Here is an 11,286-nt window from a genome sequence, read left to right as displayed (position 1 = left end):
ATTTCGTCTCAGCGGCTATTTCATTGGAATGGTCAACTTGATGTAAGCCAACACTCTTCCTTCCACTTGAATTCCTACCATTCTTAGAAGATAAAGTTCGATGCAAAGAATTTTCACTCATGCTCTCATAAAGACGCCACACGTCATCCTCATGCCTATCAATGTAAAAGCCACCCATGGAAGCGTCAACCATGCCCTTGTAATTATCGGATAAACTCTCAAAGAAATATTGAACTAATTGCCATTTGGGCATGTCATGATGTGGACACTTCCTAAGTAATTCATTGAATCTTTCCCATGCCTCATGGAACGTTTCCCCTTCCTCGTGTGAAAACTCTTGAATTGAGGTTCTCATGGCATTGGTCTTAGAAACCAGATAGTACTTCTTCAAGAACTCTTGTTGCATTTCTGCCCAAGAAGTTATTGAAAAAGGCCTAAGATTGTTAAACCAATATTTTGCCTTGTCTTTAAGGGTGAATAGAAAAAGTTTAAGCCTTAAGACCTCTTTCAGCATGTCCATGTATCTCACGGTGGAACATACTTCAAGAAACTCATCCAAATGCTTGTAAGGTTCTTCACTTGGAAGTCCATGATAGTTAGGAAGCATTTGAATGATTTGTGGTTTGATTTCATAGTGGTGTGCTCTAAATGGTGGCACTTGAATGCATGTGGGTGCATTGTATTCATTAGGCACATAGTGATCTCTTAAAGCAAGGGGAGGATTAGCAATTGGAGGTGCAACATAGGCACCTTGATTGCCTTGAACTATGTGAGGTTGTAGAGCATACATTGGCCTTGGCATTCCCAATGGAACTTGGCCTTGTTATTGTGGTGGGTGAATGAATGGACTCGGCATGCCTAATGGTACTTGCATGTTATCATGATGCACATTGGGGTGAAGGATACCTTGTTGGTGTATGTGACCAAAGTCCTCCACATGGTCTTCATTATGTCCTTCCATTGATAGAATGGATTGACTAGAACTACCTCTTCCCCTAAGGTTTCGAACAACGGATTCAAGATGAAAATTAAGAGGGACAAGAGTAGGTTTCGATGATTTACGACCATGCATGCACAACAAAACACAACAAACAACAAGCAATGAACAATTACTTTAACTTCGCAATAAATCAATTATCAAACTTCATCCACATACAATGTTCCCATACTCCTATACTCTCAACAATATGCAAAGAATAATAATATTGCCTCCACGTGGGCTCACGATTTATCTAAAAATTAAAATACAAGCCTCCACGCGAGCCGACGATTCAACTAGAGATTGAGTTAAGAAAGAGCTCACAAAGGGTTCTTTAGCACTTCAATTCAATTTTCAATTTTAGACTTGCAAATTTTTTAGATTTTAGCTTTTTCCTTGCTTTTGCTTAGCTCCTTACTTAAAATACTCCTTTACTTACCTTCTAGCTCAATGCACCTAGTCAAATAAGAACCAACACAATAAGTCACCAAAATGAAAATGAAAATAAAGTAAAGACAAGATCAAAAGAGTACTAATTCCTAATTGATTCCACAAATACGACATTGCCTTCAATCAATCCCGAGCACCGGCGCCAAAAACTTGTTGTCGCACCAAGAGTTTGCAAAAGTGATGTTGAACTAAGATGAGTGTGGCCAAGTTTTACATTTATAATTTGCCACTACTACCTTTCACTAAAAATATAGTTAAGGCGAGTAAGGATCATCCTAATGGATTGGTGGGTCGTATTAGGTTGTGGAATCAAGATTAGGGTTAGTAGGTCGAGTGATCAAAAGATTGGTTGGTGATTGAATTATACTAAGATGCAATTTAAACTAAAGTAAACAATTGAATGTCATAGAGAGAAAATAAGAGAGAGAGATCTTGGGGTTTAGAGACCACCACTAAGCATAGCTTTTCTACACCCTTAATAAATAATTAATGAGGGGGAAAACATGTATTGCAACAATAGTGTGTGTGTGTGGTTGTTTCAACAAGCATGGATGACTAATTAAGTATATATTGTCTAAGCAACATAGTGGATAACACAATATATCAAACTAAACCATTAATCCTTTCTTTAAGCTCACAATCCAAACACATCACAACGTTAGAGACATATGCTACTTATTTTCATAAGTATGGAACATCAAACAACAAGCATAGATTGTCCTCCCATTTAACATCTAAACTACAACTACACTACAATTAAGCTAATGACATGAAATTAAACTAATTAAACTAAGGGAGAGACATAATCCATCAAGAAATGAGTATGAACCATCAAATAAACCACAACAGCATTCTATTAAGCACTATGTCTTGACAATCTCTAGATCCATAACATTAATACACATAGACATGCATCAATAACACAAAATCTAAAGACAAACACATGAACATCTATTCTAGCATACATAGACATATAGATAGAATGAAATGATCAATTGGAAGCATTAAACCACACAAATCATTGAATAAACAAGATTTATGTATATAAATATGTCAAAACATGTATCACAATACAAATCCCCTCAAAAATACATAAATCAAGATGTAAAAAACATACTTAGGGCTAACTCTAACCCCAAGAGGATGTCTAGCCACTCATGGATGGTGTCTTCCAACCCTCAAGGGCTAACTCCATGGTAGAGATTGCTCCTCTTCTTGGTTAATGGAAGAACTCCAAGCTTGTGTCTCTAGCCTCCTCTCTTCTTTTCTTCCTCACTAAGAATATGATATATCAATTGTGTCTCTAGTGTATGTATGTGTATCTATCAATATAATGGCTCATATTTCTTATATAGGTAGGTTAAATGTCACCCCCAATGACCTAAGCTCGTACACAAATAATCCCTCCAATGATTGATATGAGACAACTTTTAATGAGTTGGAAATTAAATTTTCTTGCACTTGGGGAAGTTCGATCGATCGAACTTGTGGTGAGATCGATCGAACATGGCTGAGATTTATCGAATTTAAGCTGGATCGATCCTCTATGGTGGCGCCTTTTTGGATAAAGACAAATCTGAGATATTTTGAAGATATTTTTGGGAAAGAGACAAAAGTGGTAGGTGTAGTGGTACAACTGGATAAGATGGAATATTTTCGATCGATCGGAAGAAAGTTGGATCGATCCAACTTTGTGAGATCTTTGGATAAGGACAAAAGAGCTTGGATCCATCTTGAAATGTCTAGATCGATGAACTTTCGATCGATCGAAGATTTCCTGAGATAGATCGAACTTGCTGAATTTCCACCATTTGCTTCATTTTGCTCTCACTTTGCTCCTTTCTTCAATTCATCTCAAGATTGCTTCAATTATGCTCTTATTTAGCTGAGTTAGCTTATTTTGGGGATAAGTACCTGAAAATAAAAATAATACAAAATCAATCTAAAGCGGGAAAATAAAATAGATAAATGTTCTAGAATACCTAAGCTTAAGGGGTTTAAATGCGCACTTTTCAGCGCTCATCAATAAAGAAGAAGAAAATTGTTCAAATATGCACGTTGAAAAGAAGAATTTTAAGAGTAGAAGTAAAAAATGAAAAAGAAAAGAAAAATGAGAGAACTTTAAAAGGAAAAAGTTAAAAAGTTTCAATTGAGAAAGGAAATTTTGACTTTTTCTGTTAACGGAATTTAAGAAATTTTAAGAGTAAAGAGAAAATAAAGAAAAAAATAAAGAGATAATTTTAGGAACCATAAAATTTACTGGGGCACTGTATTAATTTTTTTATATACATGAAAAAAATTAAAAAAATTAGCACATATATTATAGATTACGGTCCAACTCAAGGGGGGCACGTGCCCCCTTAGGCCTTCATTAACTTCATCCCTGTATAGCCAAACAAGTGAAAAGAGTCAAGGATGAAGCTCAAGCCAACTATATCAAAGGCTTTCCTAATGTCAACTTTCATACACACCTAAGGCTAGAGAAGAGTTGGGATACCCTTTCATAGGCTTCTGAAAGTAAAATAGTGTCAGTGATCCTCGTACCCTAAGGGGCCGTTTGACAACTACAATTGCTTTATGCTTTTGCTTTGACCCGAAGTAGAAGCAATGTTTCTGCTTTAAAATGTGTTTAACACTATTTCAAAACTTGTTTGATAACGTGAATTTATTACAAGATTTTTAGAAGCAAAAAATGAAACATATTTTGGTAAAAAGTGTTGCAAGTTTGAAAATTTGAATGACTAATTAAAAATGTCATTTTTGAAAGAAAAAAAAAAAAAAACAAAATTTTTATTTTTATTTTTATTTTTTATTTTTAAAGTGTTGTGCTACAGTGCGGAAGCAAACAAAAATATCATTTTGATGCTTCCGATTTTTGTCTCAATTTTGGAAGCACTTCGATACTATTCAAATGACAGCAAATATACTTCTTTGTTCCGTTATAATACACTAGCAAAAGTAAAAAAAAAAATACGAAGTAAAAACATTAGCCAAACGAGTCGTAAACAAATGTGTTTTTGGCCCTCTTTACTTGGAATAACAATTTGTCTTGTTAAAACAAAAAATTACATTTTTGAGTAATGTTACATTGAGCTAATATCCTTCAACAAAAATGTATATATACGGAAAGAAAATGTAATAACAATAACAAGAACATCGATAACAACAACAATGGCAACCACTATAATAAGGATAAAATAACCAAGATAATTTTCCTCTTTTATTGTATTCCAGTGTATACATATGTTAAAATATATGAATTTATGTGAGACATGCAAAAATATGATCATGTAGGTCACGTATAAATATATCCATTCATAATATATCAATAATTTTTTTTTTAGTTTCACATTATTTAGTTGGATTAATGTTTCATTTGAGTAGTTGAACTCTTCTTAACAATAACCAAAATCATTAATTCTCAAATACTCTTAGGGTATGTTTGGTTTTTGTTATTTGTCCGGGTAGTTGGATACCCATGATTCACTGCTCTTCTTTCCGTCGCAAGTGCCCGATTACTTTGAAACTTCCACCAATACTTCAATAATTTGTTTCCTACTCCAGTCCAATAAGAAACTTCAAGACAGTTCATTTCACCCCTATAGTTCACGGTACTTGCCAAGATAACCTTTCAATAATAGTTTAAGTAACTTCTGAGAAGAATTGTCTCATCACTCATATCACAAGTCACTTCAACAAAGATATGCCCCTTTTTAGCCTTTGTCACGTTAATGGAATGATGATGTATTAGAATATTGGGAATGTGACATCTCAGCGGTAACATTTTTCCTTTCATTCTTGTTATAGACCACTTAGAAATTTGACAAAGTTTGCCTTGACCCACTTTCTATACAAGGTCTCATTGATTATGTCAAACCAATCCAACAGTCCAAACACGAGGCAAATCATGCTAGTACTCTAAATCCATCCTAGTGGAAGACTTGTGTTTCCACTGTTGGATTATTTGACATATAAACAATGAGAAATATTATTATTTGAAACCAAAGCATGACGTGTGCGGGAGACATTTCCCATTTTGAGTAGTTGTAACATGGACATTATGCAACTCTCTTTCAGAATGGACGAAAATCATCTGCTGTGCAATTCTGATGCTATTTTCTACAGTGAGTGATAAGTGGTCTTGATTTGGCCACGTTTTACTCCACTTAATAGACACTAAAATTGTGTTTAGCAATAACATTACTATTTATAAATAACATTTCATCACTATTTATAAGTAATATCATAAGAATCTAAAAGTAATATTACATAGTCTAAAAAGTAACATCACCACCATTTATAAGTATCTTCACCCTCAAAACGTGGTGATGTTACTTTTTAAACTATATGATATTATTTTTAGACTTTTGTAATGTTACTTATAAATAGTGGTGAAATGTAAAAATAGTCTAAAAAGTAACATCACCACTATTTATAAATTTCAGAATTTGGGAATTGTATATTGTCATTAATTCTTTCTATTAAAACAAGTAATGCTCCTTTATTAAATTATCGTAATTAATGCCTCTAAAAACAATTCTATTTTTTTAAAATGCAAGCACTACAAGTAATTTCATAATTTATTGAATACATGCTTAATTTGATTAATTTATTTGTGGAAATGCTAAAAATTATTCTAACCCTAGTTGATTTCTTAATTTTATTTGAATTTTCTTAATTGAGTGCTCAAAATAATGTCCAGTGTTAAAATTGCACAATTAGATTGATTTTTTCAATTGGGTGTTTAAAATTTAGGCCAAAATTTGAATTTGCTGAATTGGGAGTTACATATTTAGATATATATATATATATATTTTTACATTTCACAACTATTTATAAGTAACATTACAGAAGTCTAAAAGTAATATCACATAGTCTAAAAAGTAATATCACCACGTTTTGAGGGTAAAGATACTTATAAATAGTGGTGATCTTACTTTTTAGACTATGTGATATTACGTTTAGACTTCTGTAATATTACTTATAAATAGTGGTGCAATTGCCAAACACAGTCTTAGTGTCTATTAAGTGAAGTAAAACGTGCCCATACCAAGGCCACTTACCGTTCACTATAAGAAACAGTATAAGAATCGCACAGTAGATGATTTGCGCGATAGTCTTGAATGTACTTCGTTATAATTTTTACCGAAAGTGATCTTATAGTTCCTACTAGGACTTTGGAAAGTAACTAATGAACTTTTGGGGAAAGTCTCAAATCTCCTTCTACGAATACTTTTGAATCATGTTATTGTCTAAAAGTGTATTGGGAATTAGTGTTCTTTGTAATTGTTACTGAGAAAATACAAACACTAAACTAAGTAATTTCAAATTACTGGCGGACTCGGGTGGATTTAAGCCCACCAAAAACAAAAAGAAAAAAAAAATAAAAATTGGCTCAATAAATACAAAATCGATACTACACCTAAAAAGAGTGGGTCATTTAAAACCAAAATTTAAAATGTCTTCCAAAACAAAATTTTTTAAAAAATAGATGAACAAAAAATAACTCTTAAAAAAAGTAAATCATTGATTCTTTTTGATATTAAAAAAATCTCAAATGAAATTTCTGTTATAGATTTTGTAAAAATCAATTACTTGTAGAATTCTTCTAGAAACATTTCAATATATTCAAGAGATATGGAAACCAATTTGTGAAAACTAAAAAAATATTGAAAGAGTTTATTTTTCTATTACTCTAATTAGAGGGGGAAAAAAGAAGAAAAAAGTTGGAAAGAATAGTGTACGAGTTAGGATTTTAGAATACTCAGGTTACGGAAAGAATTGAGTTTGAGTTAAAATTTTAAAATAGTCACATCAGGGATTTTTTTGATTTTTTTTTTTTTTTTCCGGATTGGAAACTCTATATTAGTCAATTATATCATATTCCAAATAGAAAAATGATTTTCAAAGTGAGTATCATTTATAACCTTCTCTCATGCATTTAGACAGGTTTTTAATAGGACTTACTTTAAGACATGTCATGGTAACAACTAATTAGGTTACACTATTGGGCCTCAAAAATAGGCCTAAATATCATTATTCATTAAAATATTATTTTAAACACGTACATATATATTCTACACACATATATATGGGTAAAATTAAAAAAAATTCCATGCTATATAAAAAATGTGCAAGTAACACCGATGCTATTTAGTATGTGTTTATAAGTTCTTAAAATTTGAAAATTTGTAACTAATTTGTAACTAATTTTTCTTTTTTTTTAAATCTCAAAATACTCTTATATATGTTATGTTTGGTTTGAATTTAGGATTGGAGAAAATTCAATACAAATTTTAGAAGAAACTTCCTTCAATCCTAAATCCAAAACACCAATATGGTGCTTCCAAACACAACATTAATAACAAATCCCCCCCTAGTGGTCATTTTAGGTATTTTAATATTTAAATTGAGAAAATGTTCTTATTTCCTCAATTGAAAAAATGTATGGGTTTGTTTGCAACACCAAGAGACATTGTGCACATTCTGTATATGATAGATAGGGGGTTTATTAATTAAACACCCGATTTTTTTTTTTTTTTTTTTTTTTTTTTTTTATATAGAAGGGGAGTTATTTTGCACTTTACCCTATGTATATATGAATCTTTGATATATGAAATCATCTTATTAATATATACCCAAGTTATTATTAATTTTTTATATTTATTTATTCTAATTTAGTATTTTTGTTTTTCAGTTGAAAAAATCATCTTTGTTAATTAAAGCAATATCTAATCTGCACCCACGGGCATAGTTGTTGTGAAATTAAATAGAAAATACAAGAAATAGATTAAACACACATATACAAGAACGCACAGATTTTACTTGGTTCACCTAAAATCAAGGTTATGTCAGGTGCGCGGTTGTAGGGATTTTTACTATGATAATAAAAAACATAGCAGCAGATATAGAGAGCTCAGAATGAATAAATATCCTCATACTAGGGCAACATAACAAGTGAGGAAATTCCCAAAATGCCTTTCAAAAAATTCGGGTCGGGGCCAAGCCCCAAAACCCCACCTTCGGGTGGGGGGCTCTACCCCCTACTAACTTATCGCGACGTTGGATCCGCGGAATTGGGGCTTGGTGTACAGTATCTATTAGGCTCCACATTACCCATGAATAGTGGCATTATAGGGATCAGAGAGGTAAGTTGTAATATTTCCATTTTTCATCATTTTCTATTTTTTCGAAATTTTTGTTATTGCAAGTGCATTTTCGTCTTTTCACATTTCCCGTATCGGACACTACGGAGTGTGCCGACTATGTTCGAGAGTTGGTTGGAACATTTCATTGAGTCAAGGACTCTTTAAAATACCAAGGTTGTCATTTTTGCATTTTTTTTTATTTTTCGGGCCGGACGGTTCCGTGTGGGACCCGCTACCAGGACTGTTGCATACAAAGATTTTAATTGAGTTCATTTGCATCATATTTATTTATTGTTTTAATGTGTTTTATGTGGTTATGGATTGATATGTGTATATATGTGTGTATTTGTGGTTTAAATTAAAGATAAAAAAGAAAATGTATATAATTTAAGTGGGACCCACAAGTTTTTTTTAGAAAAAGGCCAAGAGGCTTATTTTTGGCATCACTTTCTCTTTTCTTTCTCTCACTCCCGCCTCTCTCTCTCATTTTTTCTTCTTTTTATTTTTCTTTTTGCATTTAAACTTTAAGTTTTGATTTCTTCTTCAATACTTGGTGTTTTTAAGTGTCGTTTGCGGCAAATTGAAGCCCAAAATGAGATCTATAAGTTGATCAGAGTAATTTCTTGTTTGGTACACTCTAGAAGATTTGGGATCTAGGGCATAAATTGGGGCTTTTTGCTTAAATTAAGGTAGGGGTTTCTAATTCTCAATTTCTTGTTCCCTTATTAGTCAATTTCTTGTTAATTGTGGCTAACATGTTTAATTGATGTTAATTAACCTTAGAATGATTTTATTGTGGTGTATAAAGTTCTTGATTTTATGTATTAATTGATGTGTATGAAAAAAAAAATGCTTAAGTGTTGATTTCCTATACCTATTGTATCATTAATTGCTAGAAATAATGTATGTAAGCATGTATATTTTTTTTTTAGATTTTTTTATTCTTTTATTCTTTATTTTTTTATTTTAATTTTTTTTTTTTTTTTTTGTGAAGCATGCCTTATTTAGATTGTTTGCTTTGAAAATGATATAATTGTTGTAATAGAAAGTTTATGCATATATGTGTTGATGGTATTATGTGAGAAGCATGCCTAAATATTAATTTCCATGCCACAGTATTTATTATTTTTCTAGAAATTTCTATGAAGAAGCATGTTAAATTGTGAAGTGCAAATTTCCTCTAATTTTTATACTATTGGAAAAATACATGGCATGCATTCATAGAATTAGGCATGAAAGAAAAGGGGAAAGTGTTTTGAAATGAAAGTGAAAGGGATTTTTTGGGAAGAAATTTTGATAAAATGGTTTTTATGAAAACCCGGTCGCTGCGGAGCTGCCAAAGGGCAATGGTGTTAATATAACCTAGAGGGAACTAGGAGATTGTGCGGAGCTACCAAAGGGCCATGGTGTTAATATAACCTAGAGGGAATTAGGAGATTGCCCTAGCGTGGTTGAGCTATCTGGGCCTCAAATGACGCTGCGAATGTACCAACGATCAGGGACAGTAGCTAATTCTTTTCTCGTGCCGCCGCGGAGTCACCAATGGACGGGTTATATTAATAGTTTGAAAAGTGATGGATTTGGATTTTTGAAAATGGGGAGCGACATTCATGGTATCACATATCATGGCACGACATTGTTATAATGTTGTATCCCTTCCCGGCTTAGTATGACCCCGCTTCCTATTTCTATTCATTGTTTGGATTCACTGGGTCACAAGAGGTGTGTCTTAGGCACCACCTACTGAGCTTTATGCTCACCCTTTATATTTAATATTTTTCAGGACATGATTGGCAAGTGGCGGACGACACTCCTCCACAGGTTTCGATGGGTTGGTAAACCGTTTTGACATACTTTGTAGCTATAATCTCATTTTATTATTAATATTTATTTATTTATTATTACTTTTTTTTTATGAACCCGGAATGACACGTATAATATGTGTTGACGTAAGAAAGAATAGTGTTGTCCCTAATTGACCTTGGGTTTGGTTAAGGACTCGGCTAACGGTTCAGGCTTACGGGTTCGGGTCGTTGCAAATTTGGTATCAAAACAATGGTTCGAATACCATTAGGATGACGGGTAGAGGCCTACCTAGGATTGCATAGGAAGTTGAATTGCATGTTTATATGCTTATGTGCTAAGTATTTAATTTTTTTGAAAAGCATGCCTAATTACTTACTTGCTTACCAGCTTAGGTGTCAATTACTTATTGAGTTAAAGTATGCTTAAGTATTTAATGATAAGTGACAATATTTATGAGATTAATTCCATGGTTAAATTTTTAAAGCATACTAAAATGACAAGGTTCCTTCAGGAGTCCTTTCCCTAGAGACTGGTAACGGTGATAGGGTTTGATCTTAGGTGTCTTCCAGGACAGAAGTTCTTATTTTCTTGCACGAGTGAGAGTTTGTGTTATGTTTTCTTGGTGTGGTGAGTGAACTCTTGGGATGAGGGGTTAGTAGGGTATGGTGTGTGAGTCATAGGACCCTTTCGTGTAAGCAAAGTTGATTAGATGTCATAGGACGTGAGGTGGTGTGTAATGTATGGCTTGTAAGGTTCAGGTGTTGTACGGGTTAAGCAAGGTTTGTATTTGGATTTTTATTTAGAAGTTCACTGATGTTAAGGTTTAGAGTTTGTCTCTTAGATTTCCATTTTAGGAGTAAGAGTAGAGGTTGACCTGGAATTGGTGACGAGATGGGTAGGTTG

General features: G+C 32.9%; 1 pseudogene; it reads left to right on the top strand.

Annotated features, from left to right (window-relative positions):
• The first annotated feature begins 251 nt into the window (after positions 1-251).
• LOC132310609 (small nucleolar RNA R71) lies at positions 252-350 on the top strand (annotated as a pseudogene).
• The last annotated feature ends 10,936 nt before the right edge of the window (positions 351-11,286 follow it).

The sequence above is a fragment of the Cornus florida genome, unplaced genomic scaffold, assembly GCF_030987335.1.
Source record: "Cornus florida cultivar Cherokee Brave unplaced genomic scaffold, ASM3098733v1 CherokeeBrave_3.0.0_Hap2_Chr05, whole genome shotgun sequence".
Classification (NCBI taxonomy): Eukaryota; Viridiplantae; Streptophyta; class Magnoliopsida; order Cornales; family Cornaceae; genus Cornus; species Cornus florida.
This window is presented reverse-complemented; position numbering and strand designations above follow the sequence as displayed.